The sequence below is a fragment of the Equus asinus genome, chromosome 25 (genome assembly GCF_041296235.1).
Source record: "Equus asinus isolate D_3611 breed Donkey chromosome 25, EquAss-T2T_v2, whole genome shotgun sequence".
Lineage (NCBI taxonomy): Eukaryota > Metazoa > Chordata > Mammalia > Perissodactyla > Equidae > Equus > Equus asinus.
Genome location: NC_091814.1, coordinates 23299684 through 23322840, shown reverse-complemented (window position 1 = coordinate 23322840; position 23157 = coordinate 23299684). Strand labels below are relative to the sequence as shown.

Sequence of the window (23157 nt, the reverse complement as noted above, 5' to 3'; positions counted from 1 at the left end):
ATGCTACATATGTGCATTTCATCTCCCTACCCCAATGAGTTGGTGTGAACCAAAATACCATGCACAACCCGAGTGTGGAAATGACTTGTCTAGGAAAGCTCATCTGTGCCTCAGAGTACTATCGAGATGACCACCCATGTTTCAACCAGGCTGGTGAGGGATGCTGAACACTACCGAGCAGGTCTGGGTTATACTGTGCTTCATGGCTGTTATTTCATACACAGCTGGATAAGTGGGGATGGTTACAGAAAGGTTACCCGATCTTCCTCCAGATCCTGCTCCTAGCATGGCCAGGATCCTGGATTAGGGAGACCTCATGAGATTTCCAGCCCCAATTTATCTCCTGAGCTTCATTCTCCTCCCTTGTCATTCAGCTCTGACATTACTGCCATCCCAGCCATCTTGCCATGCCTGTTCCTGGTCACACTGAGGTCTGGGACCAGGACAGGGACATTTTCAAAGGTTCCAGGAAATAAGAATCCGTGCTGTTCTATCATTTCCCATTTTTTTCTTACTCAGAGCAATTGAAAGCTCTAAAGCTGGAAGACACCTTTTGGGTCACCTCCTTCCACCTCATCTTTTTACATAAGAGGAAACTAAAGTCGAGAGAAGTTAAGTGACTTTTCAAAGCCACACAGCTAGCTGATAGTGGAGCTGGAGCTAGAACTCTGCCTTCTGGGTCCTGTCATCGTCCTGGTACCCCAGTTATCATCTACCTGCCGTGCAGAACTCTGCAGGGATATGCCTGTGCCTGGGCTTCCAGAGCTGGCCAAACGCTGACTCTGGCCATTGGTCACACAGCTGATTGCTGCCCCAGAACCTATCTGGTTTCCATCTAGGCGCTGTTCTTTGTACAGCAAACAGTCTCTGGTGCCCTCCAGGGGCCGAAGTGAGTAGTGGTGAACTGCTCCACTGAGAAGACAAGATCAGGAAACAGCCTGAGAAATGAACCCCCTGGGCCACCTCCACCCCAATCGTTTTTTTTGAGGAAGATTAGCCCCAAGCTAACATCCGCTGCCAATCTTCCTCTCCTTTTTGCTGAGGAAGACTCGCCCTGAGCTAACCTCCATGCCCATCTTCCTCTACATTACATGTGGGACGCCTGTCACAGCATGGCTTGCCAAGCGGTGCCATGTCCCCACCCCATATCTGAACTGATGAACCCTGGGCCGCCAAAGCAGAATGTGCGAACTTAACCACTGCACCACTGGGCCGGCCCCGTCCTCCACCCCAATTTTACAGAATACTTTGGATTCACCTTTTTATTTTAAAGATCATGAGACATGTTTGAGTATATCAAAATGTGTTTTAAACCCAAACTCCCCCTAAAGATCTCAAAGGCATTGACTCCTTGGACCCAGGCCTGACTTCTTATGAGAAGTAGGGAGCCCACAGGCCATGCCAAATGCCTGCTCCCCAGGGAGCCTCTTCAGTGAACTTGAAAAGTGTGAGCAGAAGGCAGTAGTGGAGAGATGACAGTCAGCTGGAGAGAGGGGTGCTGGTTTCCTCCCTCTTGGTCCCAGGAGCCACAGTGCAGCCCTCTCATCAAAGGATGGAGAAGACAAGCACAGGGCTCAGAGGGCTTGGTGAGCAGTGGGGGCTGGCAGCCAAGCAGGGAAATAGGCAAGAACATCTCCCTGGTGAGGGCAAGAAGCCCCAGCCTTCCTAGAGCAGAGGTGCTGGGAGGGGCAGTGCGAGGATGCAGCAGGGGGTAGAGGGGAGGAGGAAGGAGGAAAGGGGGCCGGCAAAGGGTGACTCGGATGGGACCACCAGCAGAAAAGTCAGGGAGGCCTGGGAATTCCCAGAGTAGCACTGACAGGAGGTGAGGCCCAAGCTGTGGGCTTCATTTCTACCCAAGAAGTATAAGGAACCCTGTGCTGTGTGTTTGTTCTGTAGAGACAGCCAGAAACTGTGAGCTTTTCTCCAACCACTGACATGTGTAAGTGAAATTGGTTGTTCTATCATCTGTTCCGGTAGCCCTGCTTGGACACTTATCTTGTATTGTGAGTAATCGTTTCACATCTGACTCTCAAACTATCCAATTCAACAAACGTTTATCGAGTGCTTCTATTTGGCAGGCACTCTGCTGCCACAAGAAACTTAAAGGACCCTCACTCATTTGTCTCTAAACCTCTGTGCAGGCCTGCACACTGCAGCTTGATGAGTATTAGATCTGAGCACCGTGGTTTTAGGCAGGACAATTAGAGATGCTGATTCCACATATGAAGTATGGAATTCTAGGCACTTGGGTTTCTAGTTATCTGTGTTCTTCTTACATATGTGACCAATGGGGCCGTCCTCTCCTTTACCCCCATTGTCTTTTTCACCCTCATCTTCACTCTAAGGAAGAAAGTTTTCGAGTCAGAGTAACTGATTCTAGCTGCTGTAACAAACAATCCTGAATCTCAGCAACTTAGCGCAATTAACGTTTATTTCTCACTCACGAAAATTTGAAGTGGATATTCCTGGTCAGGCAGCTCTTCTGGGCAGCTCTCTTCTGAAATGGTGACTCAGGATCCAAGCTCCTTCTGTCTTGTGATTCTACCTTGTCATCAATGCCGGATCCTCTGCGTGCAGACAGATGACAATCAAAGAGAGAGATGAAAGGCCATGTACTTGGAATTTCACTGGCTCAGCCAGAGGTGACACACATCACCTCTGCTCAAGATCTTTTGGTGAGGACTAGTCACATGGTCCCTCCCACGTGCACTAGACACTGAGACCCGGGGTCTGTGGCTGGACAGCTGCTTGCCAGCAGTAACTCTTCAGCTTGGAAGGGAGCACAAATTTGGGGGCCAGTCATCCCTGCCAAGGCAGCACTTTAGGATAATTAGGCAGTAAAGTTCTGCTATGAGAGACAGAAAAATAAAAAGAACGATTGTTTGACTTATAAATACTTGATTCTGCAAAATCTAGAAAACAATCTGTTCCTGGGTAAGTTTGTAAAGAATTATCAATTGTAACCCCAAGGATCCTCCACAACCCTCCCAGGATCTCCACGGTTGCTCATCTGGGTCACCACCATGGTGCAGCTGGAATCAGAAGGTACAATTAGAGAAGAGGGAGAAAGTTGCTTTATGTATTTTGGTGCTCCTGTGTCGGGAGCATAGAGATTTATAAGTGTTATTTCTTCCTGATGGAATGTCTCTTTGATCATTATACATTGCCCCTCTTTGTCTCTCTTTGCCTGTCTTATCTTGAAGTCTACGTTGTCTGATATAAGTATTGCAACACCTGCTTTCTTTTGTTTGCCATTGGCTTAGAGTATCATCCTCCATCCCTTCACTCTGAGCCTGTGTTTGTCATTGGAGCTGAGATGTGTTTCCTGGAAGCAACATATTTTTGGGTCTTGTTCTTTAATCCAACTCACTACTCTGTGTCTTTTTATTGGAGCATTCAATCCATTTATATTTAGGGTGATTATCGATATATGAGGGCTTAATGCTGCCATTTTATCACTTGTTTTCCAGTTTTCTTGCATTTCCTTTGTTTCTCATCCTGTGTATTTTGGTCTACCAGCCGAGATATGTAATTGTTTATGTTGTGTTTCTTTGTTTTCTCCTTATTTATTATTTGTGTCTCTGTTCTGCTTTTTTCTTTAGTGGTTACCATGAGGTTTGTATTCAAAATATTGTGGATGAGATAGTCCCTTTTCTGATGGCCTCTTATTTCCTTAGACTAAATCGATTCAGTCCTTTTCCTCTTCCCCCTAAGTTGTTTCTTTCACATCTTATTCCACCTTGTGTTATGAGTTTCTGGTTAAAATGACGAGATTATCTTTGTTTTTGCTATTTTCCTTCCCTTTCTCTTACATGCTATACTTGAGTGCTGGCAACCCTGCTCTTATTCTGTCTACCCATTTAACTCCTTACTCCGTGCTTTGTAACCCTCTTCTCCTTTTTTTTTTCGGGTATGAGGGCCTTCTTGAGGATTTCTTGTTGTGGGCGGGGGTCTTGTGGCTATGAACTCCCTTAGCTTATGTTTGTCTGGGAAAGTTTTTATTTCTCCATCATATCTGAGGATATTTTCACTGAATAGAGTATTCTTGGCTGAAAGCTTTTGTCCTTCAAAGATTTGAACATGTCATTCCAGTCTCTCCTAGCCTGTAAGTTTTCTGCAGAGAAATCTGCTGTAAGCCTGACGGGGGTTCCTTTGTAGGTTATTTTCTTCTGCCTTGCTGCCCTTAGTATTCTTTCTTTGTCATTCACGTTTGCCAGTTTCACTACTATCTGCCTTGCAGTAGGTCTTTTTACATTGACATATTTAAGAGATCTGATAGCCTCTTCCACATGGATTTCCATTTCCTTCCCTAGGTTTGGGACGTTCTCTGCTATTATTTCTTTGAACAAGCTTTCTACTTCATTCTGCTTCTCTTCTCCTTCTTGAATACCTATAATTCTTGTGTTGCATTTCCTGAATCAGATATTTCTCAGAGACTTTCTTCACTTATTTTTAGTCTTAGTTCTCTCTCCACTATCTGGAGCATTTCAACATGTCTATCTTTGATAGTATTTTGAATTCTTAGTCATTTCGATTATATATTCTGTGTCCTCAGGACTGATTTCTGGAGACTTGTCATCTTCTCTCTGGTCTGGAGATCTAATATAATGTTTGATATTGCTAGAGGGAGTGACTCTGATTTTTTGCATCTTGGTGTTATTTGGTCACAGTTACCACCTATTGCCACTGGGAGGGGGTCAAGAGCCATGTATTCTGAGTCTTAGCTGCTGGCAGTTGACGCTGAAGATCCTGTTTTTCTTTCCTCAGCCATCAGCTTGTCCCTCTCTCACTCAGGATGAGGCAGTTTTGCTGTCTAGGAGGACCTGGGATCCGATGGGGGAATGATGAGTGTGGGGACACTAAACAAGTGGGTCTCTGTGCCTTCCTTCTCTTTGTGACAACCTGGCTCTCATGGGTCCTTTCAACCGTGGCCCAAAGCATGTGTAATATAGTGTGTACATGTGCCTGCATGCACCTCAACAAAGCACGCAGTGAGCACCTATGCTGTGCTGCTGTGGGAGACATGAATATGGCATGTTCCTTGCTCAGTATGTAGTAGGACAGGCATTCACACAAACACACAATTGTAGTCTGATGCATCCAAGGTATATAGAAATATTAATGAGGGGCTATAGGAGCCCTGACTCTGCTGGGGTGTCAGGGGTAGCAACTGCAGGAAAGGTAACTTCTGAGCTATGTCTTGAGTGGTGTCCAAAAGTTTAGGCTGTATCAGTGCAATTTAGGTTGAGGGAAGAGCACATTCCAAATCATTACTGTTAGAGAGAGCATGCAATGTTGTAGGAGCAGGAAGCTGTTTTGTAAATTTGGAGCATGGGACGTATGTCGGGTAGAGGCAGGAGCTGATGTTGGCCATGTAACAGGAGCCAGATCATGGAGGGACTTTTTACATCATGACGATGATTTTGGACTTTATGCTGTAGATGATGGGAACATTAAATTATTTAAAGGGAAGACTGACCTGGTCATCTTTATATTTTACAAAGATCATGCTGTTTGCACAGTGGTGACGTACTCTAGTAGGGACAAGCAGACCAGTATTGAGTTAGGTTCAATAGTCCAGATAAAGCCTGAAGTAGAGCAGTGTGCTTGGGGATGAATGGTGGGTAATGATGAATCCTAAAGATTTTAAATTTGTGACCAGTTGAATACAGAAGATGGGAAGGGAATAAGTTTAGAATAGCCCCATGATCTTCATTCGGGTGACTGATGGTCATTTATCAAGTCAGGATGTCTGCTTGATGAACTGGTTTTGGGGTAAAGAGGGATATGATTAACTCTCCTTTGGTCATGTAGAGCTTGAGGTACTTGTGTGGACATCTAGGCGGCAGCCGGATTTTGAGGTCTTCAGCACAAGAAATATTTGGATTGGAAGTAGAGATTTTGGGGGCCATCAGTTAATTATTAGTAACTGAAGCCAAAGGGGTCATGCAATCTACAAGGGAGAGAGAGATGTGTCCTCTAGTAGGGAACAACACTTACGGAATTCATGAAGGAAGAACCCAGCCAAGGAACCTGAGGATGAATGTTCAGAGAAGTTGAAGAAAAGTCATGAGATAATGAAATCACTAGAGCTAAAGGAAGAGAGGTTTTTACGTGAGGAATAGATCAATGCTGCCAATGGAAAGTCTGATGAGGACCAGAGATTCCCACTAAGATGTCGTTGGCCTCACTGACAGATCTCTCATTACCATGTCTCCCTCTCCTTATTTCCCAGCACTGCATTGGTGGAGGAGGATTCTCCCCAGAGCTGACCCCTTGCAGTTTTGGGTGGATTTCCGTGGTTTTGATTGGCATAGATACAGAACTCATGCTAGTTTTAGCAACAGGCTGGAGACAACTGAGGCAGCTGTGCTTTTTATCTATCAGTGAGAGCTCCTTGGCATGGGACCCAGACGTCTTCTCCCAACCATGGGATCCCAAGGATGGGGAACAACTTACCTAGTAAGTAGAATGTTATTGGCAGAGGATAGGAAAATAAATCACATTAATTCAAGGTTGGTGTTTTTGTGAACTCTTTTCCTGCAGAGGATGAAGCACTGTAACATAGTTCAAAAGAATGTCTACTCTTATGGTTGATTCTACTTTAACCACTTGTGTGCTTGGAATGTTAGGGCTCAGGAATCTTGCTAGAGGAGCAGGTCAACCCTCACCCCTCCTTCAAGTAGCCATTAAAATAGCCAGAGGAATTAAAGGCAGGGGGAAGCACTTTATCCTAACCCTTCCTAACTCATCCAGATGGACTGATCCATTTGCATCCTTAACCTGAAGATCCTCAAAAAGAACGAGTTCTTTTAAGGGGAGCACTACATAAGGAAAGAGATACTCCCAGTAACCAGATCTGGTATATTCTAGCTGTAGTTGTGGGGGAATCTCCCTGGGGATGGATGGGACTGGGAGTCCTGTGATGATGGTGACTTTTCCTGGGCTGTGGTTTGACTGCTCCTGTGCTCCTATCGTCAGGTGCTTATACAAAAGGAGCCAAGTAGCCAAATCATCTCAAATGTGTTATCAGTGCAGATAGGATGTTGGGGACATCAGTCCTGACCCATGACTAAATCTTAGACATGTTATTGTGTTTTCCTCTAGGATGCAAATCTGATGTAACAAGCCCCTCCAGTTCTCTCCACCCCAAGTGTCAATTACTACTCACTGGCTAGAACATGAAGTCCACAGTCCTTAGGCCTTGGGGAAATTAGAAGAAGAGGAGGAACAGGAAGGAACAGTAGGAGGAGAAAGAGAAGAAGGGAAAGAAGAAGAAGAAGGACAGAAATGGGAAGAAGGGGATGAGGAAGGGGAGCAAGTTTGCTTTGAAAATATCTGGGAGATTTATCTTGGTTTAAACTTGATTGATGTGGCCCTGGGTCAGAAATTGTTAATAGCTCTCTACCACCTTTCTTCCTCTATTTTTTCCTTTTGTCTGCATTCTCTATCCCCAAACACAGACATCTCTGCCCCTCATTGCACTCAGCTGCCCTTCCTCCAAATGGAGAAGATGTCCGGGAACCTGAATAAGTTTTCAGCTCTGGTTGGTGTTCCCCTGTATGTGACTCGCCTCCTGTGTGGGAGTGCACAGACCAGTGATGGGACAGATGAGGGAGCATTTCTTCTTTTTCACGTATTCTTTGATGCGTTCATTCCAACAATATTTATTGAATGTGTACTAGGTTTTAGGCTAAGGGCTGGGGGTCCAGTGATAGAGGAGACCCATGAGCCCCATTCTACAGCTGCCAGTGGTGGAATCCACAGGCTATTTTGGTGCAAGGTGATAAGCGCTCAGATGAGGACATCTGGAGGAGCAGCCCAAACTCCAGAAAAGAATGTCAGGAAGGACCTTTCTGAGAAGGTGACCTTGCCTTCATTGTTCTCCCTTCTACCCTGGAGTGACCACAGAGATCTCTGAACTGGGAAAGTTTTCACCCGTCATTGTTTTCATTGTGCCCCACACCTGTGGAGTGAAGTGGTTAAAGATCTAAGCTCTGGACTTAGATGAAATTAGTCCACATCATGGCTCCCTAAAATCACCTGACCCTTGGAAAGCTATTCATATATCAGAGTCTCAGTTCCTTTTACTGAATACGGATAATGAATATAATACTAAAATACAGATAATAATAGTAAAGTCCTCACATGTGGTTTCCATAAAAATAAGATGAAATATTATATAGAGCCCTTAAAAGAATGCCTGACTTATACTAACTGCTTAATACCTGTTAGCTTTTATTATACTGCATTCTCAAGGGTTTAAAAAAGTCTACTTCAATTCTATTTCACACACTCATTAAAAAGAAGTTTTCAGGCACTTTTGCTGAAGAATCACTGCATTGTGGTAAACTCTGCAACAGATGTAAAGAAAACTAAGACACGTTCCCCGACTCAAAGAGTGCAGCGGGAGGGAGGGTGAAGTGAGGGGGATGGTGGGGGAGACACATATATATATGTAAATTATTCAAACACTGACAATACATTTTGTTTTCTATTTAAGAGAATAGTGCATTCCAAAATTATTAGTTTACGTGTTTGGACACATAAGGTATAAAGATGTAATTCTGTGACATCAACAACTGAATGGATGGGGACAGAGCTCTAAAGGAGCAGAGTTATTGTATGATATTGAAGTTAAGCTGGTATAAATTCAAATACAGTGTTATGACTTTAGGATGTTAAATATAATCTCCATGGGAACCACAAAGAAAATAGCCATAGAACATGCACAAGAGGAAATAGGCAAGGAATTTAAATTTTCACTACCAAAAAATCAACTAAATACAAAAGAAGACAGTAATGAAGAAAATGAGGGACAAAAAAGCTATAAGGCATATGGAAAACAAAGTGAGTCCTTCCTTATCAGCAATTATTTTAAATATAAATCGATTAAATTCTCCAATTGGCAGAATGGATTAAAAAAACATGTTCCAACTGTTTGCTCTCTATAAAAGACTCACTTTAGATCCAAGGACACAAATAAGTTAAAAGTGAAAGAAGGGAAAACAATATTCCATACCAATAGTAACCAAAAGAGAGCAGGACTGGTTCTAATAATATCAGACAAAATAGACTTTAAATAAAAAAATTCCAAGAGACAAAGGACATTATATATTAATAAATGATTCAATACAGCAAGAATATATAACAATTATAAACATTTGTGCAACTAATAACAGCCCATTAAACATATATGAAGCCAAGATTCACATAATTGAAAGGAGAAATAGTTCTACAGTAATATTTGGAAACTATTATTCAATGATACTCTACTAGTCTGCTCTCATAGTCTACTAGTCTACTCTCAATAATGCACAGAACAGAGAGAAGAGAAATAAGGAAATAGAGGACTTGAAAACACAATAAATGAACTTTACTGAACAGATATATACAGAGTACTCTACCCAACAAAAACAGAATCCACATTCTTCTCAAGTGCACATGGGTCATTTTCTACGAAAGGCATAGGTTAGGCCACAAATTAAGTCTCAATAGATTTAAAAGATAGATATTATAGAAAGTATCTTCTCCTACAACAACTGGGTGAAGTTAGAAGTTGACAACAGAAGGAAAAGTGGAAAATTTTTAAATGTGTGGAAATTGAACAACACACTCTTAAGCAAACAATTGATCAAGAATAAATCACCAGGGAAATTAAAAATACATAGAGACAAATGAAAACTAAACCACAACATACCAAAACTTATGAGACACAGCAAGGGCAGCACTAAGGGGGAACTTTATAGCTGAAAATGTTTACGTTGAAAAAGAAGAAAGGTCTCAAATCAATAATCCACCTTTACAACTTAAGGAACTAGAAGATGAATAAACTCAACCAAACTCTAGCAGAAGGGAGGAAATAAAGATTAGAGCAGAGATAGATGAAATAGAGAATAGAAAAAGAATAGAGAAAGCCAAGGAAACCAAAAGTTGTTTCTTTGAAAACCTCAACAAAATTGTCAATCTTTTAGCTAGGTGGACTAAGGAAAAAAGAGAAAAGACTCAAATTACTAAAATCAGAAATGAAATGAGGGGAATTACTACTGATTCTACAGAAAGCAAAAGGGTATAAGAGTGAACTACGAAAAATTATATGCTAGCAAGTTGGATAACTGAGATAAAATGGACAAATTCCTAGACAAACAAAACCTGCCAAAACTAAATCACCAAGAAATAGAAAATCTGAATAGACCTATAACTATAGGTCTTACTATAATCTTACTATAACTACTAAGGAGATTGAATCAATAATCACAATCTCCTGACAAAGAAAAACCCTGGATCTCATGGCTTCGCTAGTGAATTCTACCAAACATTTAAAGAAGAAATAACATAAATCCTTTTCAAACTTATCAAAAGATTGAAGAAGAGGAAACACTCACTCATTCAATGAGGTCAGCAGCATCCTGATACCAACGTCAGACAAAGATGCTACTAGAAAAGAAAACTTACAGACCAATATCCCTATGAACATTGATGCAAAAATCCCCAGAATGTTAGCAGAATATTAGCAATCGAATTCATCAGTATATTAACAGGATTATACACCATGTCTAAGGGGGATTTCTTCCTGGAAAGCAAAGATGGCTCAACATACAACAATCGATCAATGTAATCACCACATTAACAGAATGAAGGATAAAAACTACATGATCATCTCCAGCAATGCAGGAAAAGCATTTGACAAAAATCAACACCCTTTCATGATAAAAACAAAACAGGAATAGAAAGAAACTCTTTCAACATAATGAAAGTCATATATGAAAAACCCACAGTGAGCATCAAACTCAGTGGTGAAACTGAAAGCTTTTCCTCCGAGATAAGAAACAAGGCAAGGATGCATTTCTACTTCTGTTCAACATAGTACAAGAAGTTCTAGCCAGAGAAATTTGGCAAGAAAAAGAAATAAAAGGCACTCAAATTGGAAAGGAAGAAGTAAAATTTCTAAAATTTTCGACATCTAAGATGACATGATCTTAGATGTAGAAAACCTTAAAGACTCCACAAAAATATTGTCAGAACTAATAAATGATTTCTGCAAGGAAGTGGGATATGGAGTCAACACAGGAAAATCAGTTGCATTTCTATACACTAACAATGAACAGCTTGAAAAGGAAATTAAGAAAACAATTCCATTTACAATAGCGTCAAAAACAATAGAATACTTAGGAATTAACTTAGCCAAGGAGGTGAAAGACTTGTACATTGAAAACTATAAAACATTTCTGAAAGAAATTGAGGAAGACATGAAGGACATCTTATGCTCACGGATCGGAAGACTTAATATTGTTAAGACGTCAATACCGCCCAAGGTGATCTGCAGATTTCATGCATTCCCTACCAAAATCCCAATGATATTTTTTTTTCAGAAATAGAATAAACCATCTCGAATTCATATGGAATCTCAAAGGACCCTGATGAGCCAAAAGAATCCTGAAAAAGAAGAAAACAGGAGGACTCACACTTCCTGATTTCAAAACATACTACAAAGCTACAATAATCAAAATAGTGTGATTCCCGGGGCTGGCCCCGTGGCCGAGTGGTTAAGTTCGCACGCTCCGCTGCAGACGGCCCAGTGTTTCGTTGGTTCGAATCCTGGGCGCGGACATGGCACTGCTCATCAAACCACACTGAGGCAGCGTCCCACATGACACAACTAGAAGGACCAACAATGAAGAATATACAACTATGTACCAGGGGGCTTTGGGGAGAAAAAGGAAAAAATAAAATCTTTAAAAAGAAAATAGTGTGATTCTGGCATAAAGACAGACATATAGACAAACAGAATAGAACACTGAGCCTAGAAATAAACCCTTGCACATGTGGTGAAATGATTTAGACAAGGATGCCAAGACTATTCAATGGAGAAAGGACAAGTTTTTCAGTTAATGGTGTTGGGAAAACTGGATATTCACATGCCAAAGAATGAAGTTGGACCCTTACATTACATTATATTCAAAAATTAACTAAAAGTAGATCCATGACCTAAATGTAAGGCCTAAAACCATAAAACTCTTAGAAGAAAACAGAGGGAAAAATCTTCATGACGTTGAAATTTGCGATAGTATCTTGGAAATGACACCAAAGGCATAGGCAACAAAAGAAAAAGCAGACACATTGTACTTCATGAAAATGGGAAAATTTTGTGCATCCAAAGACACTATTAGCAGAGAAAAAGACAACCTATGGAATGGTAGAAAATATTCGCAACTCATATATCTGATATGTGATTAAGATTCAGAATATACAGAGAACTCCTAAAACTCAGCAACAAAAATCCAAACAACTCAATTAAAAAAAGGGAGAAAAAATTTGTATACAAATATGCAAAAGGCCAATAAGCACATGAAAAGATGTTCTACACCACTAATCACTAGATAAACGCAGGTACCACTTCAAACCCATTTGGATGGTCATGATTAAAACATACAAAAAGCAAGTGTTGAAGAGGATGTGGAGAAAAACACTTGTGCACTGTTGGTAGGAATGTAAAATGGCACAGCTCCTGTGGGAAACAGTAAGGCAGTTCCTCAAAAAATTAAAAGTAGAATGACCATATGACCCAGAAATTCCACTTTGGGGGTATATACCCAAAAGATTTCAAAGCATGTCTTGAAGAGGTATACTTGTGTACCTATGTTCATAGCAGCATTATTCACAATAGCTAAAAAGTGGATGCAACCCAATGTCCATTAATAAATGGATAAGCAAAATATGGTGTATACATACAATAGAATATTTCTCAGCCTTAAAAAGCAAGGAAACTCTGACATATGCTACAACATGGATGAACCTTGAGGACATTACGCTAAGTGAAGTAAGCCAGTCACAAAAAGACAAATACCGTATAATTCCACTAATATGAGGTACTTAGAGTAATGAAATGATAGAGATAGAAAGTAGAATGGTGGTTGCCGGGGCCTGGGGCGGGGGAGAATGGAGATTTATTGTTTAATAGGTATAGAGTTTCAGTGTTGCAAGATGAAAAGAGTTACAGAGATGGATGATGGTGACGGTTGCATAACAGTAAGAACTTACTTAATACCACTGAATGGTACACTTAAAAATGGTTAAGATGGTAAATTTTATGTCATGTGTATTATACCAGAATAAAAAACGTTGAGAAAGAAGCCCACTGTGAATAAAGCTATGTCTGGTTCAACAGTTTCGGATTCCCATTTTTCAGAGTCCTTCCAGCTGCCCAAGAATAGGGAATTTCTTCAGACCAGTGGCTCTCAAGCTGTACCGTGCATCAGAATAATCTGAAAGGCTTATTAAAACACATTGCTGGAGCCCACTCCCAGAGTTCCCGATTCAGCAGATATAGTGAGGGACCCAGGAGTGTGCACTTCCAGCAAGTTCCTGGGTGATTCTAATGCTGCTGGTCTGGGAGCCACAACTGAGAACCACTGTCCTAGAATTTCTATTTCCCACTTAGGATCTTGTACTAGTTTGCTGAAGCTGCTGTAACAAAATACCACACAGTGGTTGGCTTAAACAACAGAAATTGGTGTCACAGTCCTGGAGGCTGGAAATCCGAGATCGAGGTGTCAGAAGGGCTGACTTCTGAGGGGTGTGAGGGGAAGTCTGTCCTCGGCTCGCCCCCAGCTTCTCGTTGTTCACTGGCAATCTTTGGCGTTCCTTCGCTTGTCGATGCAGCACCTGATCTCTGCCTTCATCCTCACATGACGTTCTGTCTCTGGGCCCAAATTTCCCCTTTTCATAAGGAGACCAGTTACACTGGATTAGGGCCCACCCTAATGACATCGTCTGAACTTCTCCTCGCCAGAGACCCTGTTTCCAAATAAGGTCATATTCTGAGGTACTGGGGTTGGCAGTTGAACATCTTTTGGGGCACAATTCAACTGATAACAAGTCCCTTAGATATTTTGGTCTCCACTCGGCTGAACAATTCACTAAGCAGCACACTGAGCATTATCACGGGCAAGTCTGTCCTTTCCTTCTCTGCAGGCCTGGCCTGGCCTGGGCCACTTGAATTATCGGATGCCTTTGTTCTCCTTTATACCATAGGCTTGCAGTGGACTTTGGCTTCTGGTTCCACTTTCTTGTAATTTTAGAGGAGAAACCCTTCCATCCTTGTACATCTGTTCCTGCCCCTTTAGCACCAAGAGCAAACCCATCACAGTGGGCCATGAGACACAGCACATACAGAAATCAATGACTTTCTTATATACGTGAATAACAAGCTAGAAAACAGAATGGAAGAAAAGATTCCATTTACAATAACAATAAAAGATGAAATATTTGGAGATGAATTTAACAAGTAATGTGTGAGATCTAGACGACAACCTGTAAACACTGAAAGATTCTGAGGAGGGCAATGGCGCAGACCTGGAATAACCAAGATGAAGGTGCCCACGAAGCACGCTGACAGACGTTCTAGGGAGCCAGCCTGTCAGACTCCACAGTTAAAGACCCAGGTCTTCTGAGACTGTTTCCTTTGACAACCAACTCGACCGCACAGAACAATGATAATGCCGTGTGGGATTTTTAGGAGTTCTTTATATGTTCTGGAGACAAGCCTTTTGCTATGTGTTACAAAATCTTTTCCCACTCTGTGGCTTGCTTTTTCACTCTCTTTATGTATCTTTGGTGAACAGAGGTTCTTAATTATAATGAATTGCAACTTATTGTTTCTTTTTCCTTTTGTGTCTTATTGAAGCTTTCCTTATTCTTAGGTCATGAAGATATTCAGCTATGTAATATTCTAGAAGCACTATTGTTTTATGTTTCACATATAAATCTACAATCCACCTGTAATTAAGTTTTGTATTTATTATGAGGTAAGAGTTGTTTAATTTTCTTTCCTATATTGATTTCAAATTGTCCCAGCACCCCTGTGATGGAAAACAGTTATTTTCCCCACTTCTCTGTACTTTTCTGCTAGGTGGTTTGGCGCCCTCTTGCTTTTTCCTCTTATTTCCTCTCCACACCCTCATTTCCTCGGAGGGTCCTATCCTTGGACAGTCAGGCTGGGAAGAAGAGGATGTCACATGACTGGGTGTGAGAGGAGAGACCACTTAAAGGAGTAACAGTAAAAGACTCTACCAGAGGCTCAGAAATGATCTCCCCAGGTCTGAAGCCCGCAGCATGCTGAAGGGTTTCTGCAGCTCAGAGACATCCACTGCGACGCAGGGTAGACCCTGCTGCTGGGAATATCTTAGCACAGCTCTGTTACCTCTTCTCCATTGAACCACTAACAGAAAGGAATTGCTGCTCCTAAGAAAGTGACTCATGGGCACTGACCCCTCTCCTGGCTAGGAAGAAAACTAGCAGAGAACACAATCTGGTCATCGTCATTGAAAAGATAAAACCGAGATGCAGAAAGTCATTGTCCTAATGATCACTTTTTATTCCCCTTCGAGCATTAAACCCCAAAGAGAAAGGGATGGGAGACTTAATCATCGACTTGATCACAGCCCCTGAATTCTCCTTCCACAGGGGTATAGGAGCTTTCTCTTACTCCTCCCTTCTTCCTCGACTGCCTGGAATGAAAAATTCACTGCTATGTGGGGATCCTGGGCTTGTTTTTCAAACTCTCTGAGGATTGCTGCTGAGTCCTTTATGAGGAAAGCCCAGCGGTGTCCTCTGTCCACATTCTTTGCCCAAAGGAGATGAGAACTTCAGTTTTCTCAGGGAGAGCCTAGGCTCAACACAGAATCCTAGACTTAGAACTTATCATCAAGTTCATTTCCTTCCGTGGGAAACAACATAAAGTTACAAAATTTTAAAATTAGCCAACTAGAGGTTAAAAAGCAAAAATCAAACATCTATTATCAATATCATTTCACATGAAAGATATTTCAATGACAACAAAATAGAAAGGACACAATCGCAGACTAATTATAGTTCTTTAGCTTGAATATATCTAGTTTCAAGCAAAAGCCACACTTTCATTCTTCTATTTTTTTGTTGTTGCCAACCACAGGAATGTGTCATGACCTGCTGCAACCTTTGGATGGCAATTTGGGAACCTTCCATTCAGTACAAACCCCTCTGATGATTAAAATCTTTGACATCATTCCTACCCTAGAGTTAACGAGTTCTGTAAGAAATATTTACCTCCCTCTCCCAATAATAGAATCAACCCTTTCTTCCTATGTGTTTTCCTATTGTGGGGGAGAGCTTTTATTATGCAACTGATAGCATTGCATTTCAAAGGTCTGTCTTTTTTAGAAAGTCTTAGGAAAAACTGGGTGACTTCCTAAGTTTCCTAAGCTAATATTTTTTATTTTGAGAACGTCAAGGAGATGCCACCCAAACACTAGCGAGACAGGCTAATGCAGAGAATGACAGCTCATTGGGAACAGAGCTGCTGGAGCCAGCAACTGTTAGGGACACTTAAATGGTAACTGACCAATTGCTGGCTGCTGAGTGTGGAATAGTTGAGAGTTTAAAACTCCTGGGGGCCCAGACTTGGGGGTGAGTCCCCACACTTCTGTGAGTTTTATCTGCAGGTGCTTGAGCAGGTTCTTATGATGGAGATCAGAAAAACCCCCAAAGGACTGACACTAGCAACTTCCAGACCTGCTAGAAAGCTACAGTTATCCACACAGTGTGGAACTGGTGAAAACACAGAAAATAGGTCAATGGAACAAAATCAGAAATAGATCTACATAAATGCAGTCAATTAATGTTTGCAAAGGAGCAAAAGCAATTCAATGGAGAAAGTATAATGGTAGTCTCTTCCACAAATGATGCTGGAGCAACTGGACACCTACACTGAAAAAAAAAAGAATCCAGACAGAGACCTTCTTCCTTTCACAAGGTGGATTATAGTCCTAAACGTAAGGTGTAAAACCCACAAAAATTATAGAAGATAACATGGAAGGATATCTAGGTGACTTTGGGTTTGGTGATGACTTTTTTGATATAATGCTAAAAGCACAATCCATGAAAGAAAAAATTGATAAGTTGGACTTCATTAAAATTAAAAACTTCTGCTCTGTGAAAGACACTGTTAAGCTAATTAAAGGCAAGCCACAGACTGGGAGAAAATCTTTGCAAAACACATATCTGATGAAGGACTGGTATCCTAAACATACAAAGAACTCTTAAAACTCAACAATGAGACAGCTAACTTCCCCATTAAAAAATGGACAAAAGATCTAAAAAGACACTTCACCAAAAACGAAATACAGATGGCAAAGAAACCTCAGAAAGATGCATAAAATCATTTGTCATTAGGGAACTGCAAATTAAAACGACAGTGAGATATCTCTCTATACCCATTAGAATGACTCAAATTCAAAGCACTGATAACACCAAATGTCGGCAAGGATGTGGATCAATAGGACTCTCATTCATTAGTGATGGGAACACAAAAATGGCACAGCCACTTTAGAAGACAGTTTGGCAGTTTCTTACAAAACTAAACATACTCTTTCATTTGATCCAACAATCACAGTCCTTGGTATTTCCCCAAATGAGATGAAAAGTTATGTTCCTACAAAAATCTGCAGATGAGTGCTTATAGCAGCTTTCTTCATAATTGTCAAAAAGTGGAAGGGACCGAGATGTCCTTCCTTAGGTGACTGGATAAACAAGCTGAGGTACATCTGTACAATGGAATGGTGTTCAGCAATAAAAAGAAATGAGCCATCAAGCCGTAAATGACGTGGAGGAACCTTGAACACATAGTGTTGAGTGAACAAAGCCAGTCTGAAAAGTCTACACACTGTATGATGCCAACTGTAGGACATTCCGGAAAAGGCAAAATCACAGAGACAGTGGAAAGGTCTGTGGTTGCCGTGGGTTTGTGAGGAGGAGAGGAGGGGTGGACAAGGGAAGCGCCGGGACTGGTGAGCAGTGAGACTATTCTGTATGACACTGTGCTGGTGGATTCGTGACACGATGCATCTGTCAAACCCCATAGAACTGTGTGACACAAAGAATGAACTCTAATGTAAACTATGGGCTTTAGTTAATAATAAAGTATCAATATTGGTTCATCAATTGTAACAAGGGTACCACAATAATGCAAGATGCCATCATAGTGGAAATTGTGTGAGGGAGAACAGGGGGTATGTGAGAACTCTATACTATCTGCTCAATTTATCTGTCAACACAAAACTGTTCTAAAAAGTAACGTCTATATAGTAAAGCTGCAGGGTAAAGAGCAACAGACAAAAATCAGTTGTGTTTCTATACACTAACAATGAAATAGCAGAAAGAGAAATTAAGAATACAATCCCATTTACAATTGCAACAAAAAGAATAAAATAGCTAGGAATAAATTTAACCAAAAGGGTGAAAGACCTAGACAGTGAAAGCTATAATACATTGTTCAAAGAAATCAAAGAAGACATAAAGAAATGCAAAGAAATTCCATGCTCATGGATTGGAAGAATTAACATAGTTATAATATCCATACTTCCTGAAGCAATCCACAGATTCAATGCAATCCCTATCAAAGTCCCAATGACACTTTTTACAGAAATAGAACAAAGAATACCAAAATTTATAGAGAACAATGTAAAACCCTGAATAGCCAAAAGAATCTTGAGAAAAAAGAATGATGCTGAAGGTGTCCCATGCCCCGCTTTCAAAACATACTACAAAGATATAGTAATCAAAACAGCGTGATACTGACGCAAAAGCAGCACACAGATCAATGGGACAGAACTGAGATCCCAGAAATAAACCTGCACATCTATGGACAGCTACTTTTCAATAAGAGAGCCAAGAAAATACATGGAGAAAGGAAAGTCTCTTCAATGAATGGTGTTGGGAGAACTGAACAGCCACATGCAAAAGAATGAAAGCAGACCATTATCTTACACCATGCACAAAAATTAACACAAAATGGATTAAAGGCTTGAATGTAAGACCTGAAGCCATAAAACTTCTAGAAGAAAACCTAGGCAGTACACTCTTTGACATCAAACTTAGCAGTATCTTTTTGAATAGCGTGTCTGACCAAGCAAGGGAAACAAAAGAAAAAATGAACAAATGGGACCAAACTAAAAAACTTCTGCACAGCAAAGGAAACCATCAACAAAACAAACAGACAAACCACTCACTGGGAGAGGATATTTGCAAATCCTAGATCTGATATGAGGTTACTATCCAAACTATATAAAGAACTCATACAGCTCAAACACAGAAAAACAAACAACGCAATTAAAAAGTGGGCAAAGGATCGGAACAGACATTTTTCTAAAGAAGAAACACAGACAGTCAAAAGGACTTGACAAGATGTTCAACATTGCTAATTATTAAGGAAATGCAAATCAAAACTGCAATGAGATACCACCTCACACTCGTCAGAACGGCTGTAATTAACGACAAGAAATAACAAGTATTGGAGAGGACGTGGAACAAAGGGAACCCTCATGCACTGCTGGTGGGAATGTAAACTGGTGTAGCCACCATGAAAAAGCATGGAGGTTCCTAAAACAATTAAGAATAGAACTACCATATGATCCAGCCACTCCATTTCTTGGTATTTATCCAAAGAACATGAAAACACAAATGCAAAAAGATATTTATACCCCTATATTCATTGCAGCATTATTCACAATAGCCAAGACGTGGAAACAACCTAAGCACCCATCAATGGATGAATGGGTAAAGATGTGGTATATATATACACAATGGAATACTACTCAGCTGTAAAAAATGATGCAATCTTGCCATTTGTGATAACATGGATGGAACCTGAGGGTATTATACTAAGCGAAATAAGTCAGACAAAGTCAAATACTGTATGATTACCAGAGGGGAGGAGGGAGAAAGGAGTAATAGGCCACATGTGTAGGGTGAAAGATGGTAGTTAGTCTTTGGGTGGTGAATATGATGTAGTGTACACTGAAATCGAAACATAATGATGTATATCTTAAATTATGCAATATTATAAACAGTTACCTCAATAAAAAATGTCTATTAATTAAAAAACAAAAGTAAGGATGCCACACCCACAAATCTACGTGTGGGTGGCATCCTGTAATGGTGTGGTTAATACTAGTGTTGAGTGGCACCAACCTGGAGTCTGAAGAGCTGGTGATTCGATGCTTGTGCCTTCAGCCACTGGCCCTGGTAGTTCCCCTGGAATCCAGATGTTTGCATCAGGCAGGTCAAGTTGGCTTTGGTGCCCCAAATGTTGCAGAGAGACCAATGGCATCTGATAAGGACCAGGAGAAAACACCGCGCAGAGCAGAACTCGGTGACTATTCAGGGCTGAGATCCGGCCGCTGCCCCACCTGCGCCCACGGAGCAAGGGAGAGCGAGGGCAGAAAGTGAGAGACAAAGGATGAGGTTGCTGCCTGAAAGGTCAAAGCACCACCTCTGAAGCCGCCTCGCTTCAGGTGAGACCACAGCCTCTTGCGCCGAAGTCATCCATTTGCCATTCTTCCCTGCACTTCACCTGTCACGCTCACCTGGATTCCCCCCAGGCCCGGGGAAGGGGAAGACACACGTGGGAAGGACACCAGCGGGCTGTGCCGCCAAAGCGCTGTCGCCCTCTCCTGGCCTCCAGAGGACAGCTCCACGGGGCAGGGACTGGAGTTTGCTCACCATGCAGACCCTCGCCTGGAGGAGGGCCTGGTACCCAATACATGCTCAGTTAAGGAAGGCATTCGCCACAGGGTGCCGGGAGGGACCAAACATTTCACTGTGGACTACGTGTTTTTAGTCTTAGAGGAACCCCGGGACAGGAGGATGGGAAAGGCTTTCCAAAGTGGCCGTTGTTTAAAACTTTAATGCTGGCAGCTGAATCATAGAAATGTTCCGATTGCAGAAACATCTAGAGGGCACCACCTGCAACCGCACTGAGCTCCCACCCAGGACCCTGCAGGGCCTCAGTCTGGGGGATGCGGTGGGCGCGAGTGGGGGTGAACCCGGAAATTGAAGAGGAGAAAGAAGGTGAGGGAGGGAAAGTGACGGGGGAGAGAGAGAAACAGAGACAGTGTTGCAGATACAGCCACTACGGAAAGAGCCCAGAAGAAAACGCTGTCACCTGGGTACACCCAACCACACCGCCGCAGGTCGTGGGTGGCGCTGTGCTCACGGCGCGAGGTGTAGGGGCTCTGGCAGCTTCCGTTCGAATCCCGAATCCCATTCACAGTAGAGGAGGCCTGTCTGTCTCAGATAGAAGCCGGCAATTCCGTGTGATTTTGCCCTTTGGACTGGGAGCTCTCCCTTGGGCAAGGCGGCTCTTGGCGCGCCACAGGAGGACGATTCAGCAGTCAGAGGCACTGAGACTCCGCCGGAGGTTCTCGTACCCGGGAGTCGGCAGCGCCCCCGGTCTGGAGACCAAGCTCCCAACACCGCCAGCAGGGCAGTTGGAGACAGTCTCTTGGTGAGCCCCTCTGTCCAAGCGGACCTTCTCCGTCTAAATGGGGCGCTAGGATGGGTTTTCTTTGGACCAGCCCTTGCAGCATCCTGGGCGAGGCGAATCCCAGCACGCCGTCCCTGCGGAGGCCACAAGGAGGCGCCGTGGGCTTTCCACCGGAAAGGCTGGCCGAGGACAAGGTCTCCCACTGGTTTCAATGTCCCTCAGAGGCTGCCTATTTAAATAGGGGTCACCCCAGGCACGGGGTCACCTTGGATCAGCCCGTCCTCCCCAGGCCTCGAGGACTGGCTGTGGACGCTCCGCCACTCAGCTGGGGCCACCTCACTCTGTCTTCCAGCAAGAATCCCCAGAGGGCTCTCACCAAGGAGACATGTATCCCTCATCGCCCTCTCAGTCTGTGGTGGTCTGTGGTGGCCCCTTCCTACCTTGGTTTGGACAGCGTGTGCGGTGGGGGCGCAGGGGCGGTGGATCAGGGAGGAGAGGGAAGAGGAGCAGAGGGAGGAGAGGAGAGGATGGAGAGAGTGAGGGAAAAATGGGTGGTGAGGAAGACAGCAAGGAAGGGCGGGCGAGGAATAGAAAGGGATGAGAAGGACGAGGAGGAGACGGAGGGGGAGGGGGAGGGGGAGGAGAGGTACCATGGAGGAAGGAGAGGAGATGGAGGGAGCTGGAGAAAAGGGGTGGTGAGGGAGACAGCAAGGAAGACGCGGGGGGTGCGCGGGCGCCAAGAGGAGGAGGGAGAGGCACTTCTAGGAAGTCCCAGGTCCTGTTCTGGGGATCATCAGAGCTCCCAGGGCAGTGGGAAGAGGGCAACTGCAAAGAAAAGGAAAGGAACTTTTTCTTTCCTGCCAGATAATTTACCGCAGAGCAGGAAACTCTAGTGATCCAGGCAGAGCAGGTGGATTTCGGGGAAGCCTAAAAGCCCTTCCCTGTCGCTATGATGGATTTTATCTCGTTCCCCGACGTGCGAACCCAGAGAGACGGCAGAGAGCACGGGAGTCAGGGCGACCCCTTCCGTCGCGGAGGAACCGCACTGGGGCCGGGGGGAGGGCGGCGCCCGGCGGCGCGGGTCCCGGCCGCGGGGACTGGAAAGGCCGTGCGCTCCCCGGGCGTCCGCTCGGTGCCTTCGCCGCGCGCACTCAGGACTCGGCCTCCAGCGACCCGAGGGCACATCTCAGCGGGACTGTCCCATCAGGCCGAGCCCCCGCCACTTTTCCTCCAGCGGCCCGCAGACAGAGGGTCCCCTGGAAAGCAAACTCGCGCCTTAGACGCGGAGGGAGGGGGACGCGGTGTCCCGCCCTGTGTCCCCCTCCCTCCTGCTTTCGGGAGAGGAAGGTTCCGTCTTGGGAAGGGAGCTCCGCGTGCCGCCGGCCGCTCTGGGTCCCCGCATCCCTTCTGCTTCTGCCGTCCTTTGCGCCTCCCAGCCATGTCCCGGCGCTCTTCCGCCTCTTCCTCAGGCGGCGGGGACGCAGGAGGCGGGTTCTCTCAGTGGCGCCGTCCACAGGGACAATGCTGGCATATCAGGGTGACCGGAGCCTGGGGTGCCCCTGCGGGCCTCGTGGGGCTCTGCCCAGCCGCTCAGCATCGGAGGCCTCTGCATCGCCATCAAGGGACCCAGCGACCGAGCCAGTGCCACCCCGTCGTCAGGGTTACCCCGGGGCTTCAGGGTAAAAGGCAGAAGCTGCGTCCACTACATCCTGGACCACGAGGAGTGTTCACAGGACTGATGGTCCGTTCGTGAGGACATTGTAGGTACAAGAACCTGTGATCGCGCTAACTGGGTCATTACTGACTGTGTCTTAGTTTTGGGGTGGACAGGTCGAGACCTGAATTGGAAGTACTGT

General features: G+C 43.7%; 1 long non-coding RNA gene across 1 annotated transcript; it reads right to left on the bottom strand.

Moving 5' to 3' along the window:
• Positions 1–2416: 2416 nt before the first annotated feature.
• Positions 2417–21435, bottom strand: LOC139041978 (uncharacterized). The gene is made up of 3 exons (XR_011498110.1): positions 20981–21435; positions 20008–20225; positions 2417–2567 (listed from the first exon to the last, which is right to left on the bottom strand). It is a non-coding gene; the product is annotated as an uncharacterized lncRNA (long non-coding RNA).
• Positions 21436–23157: the final 1722 nt, after the last annotated feature.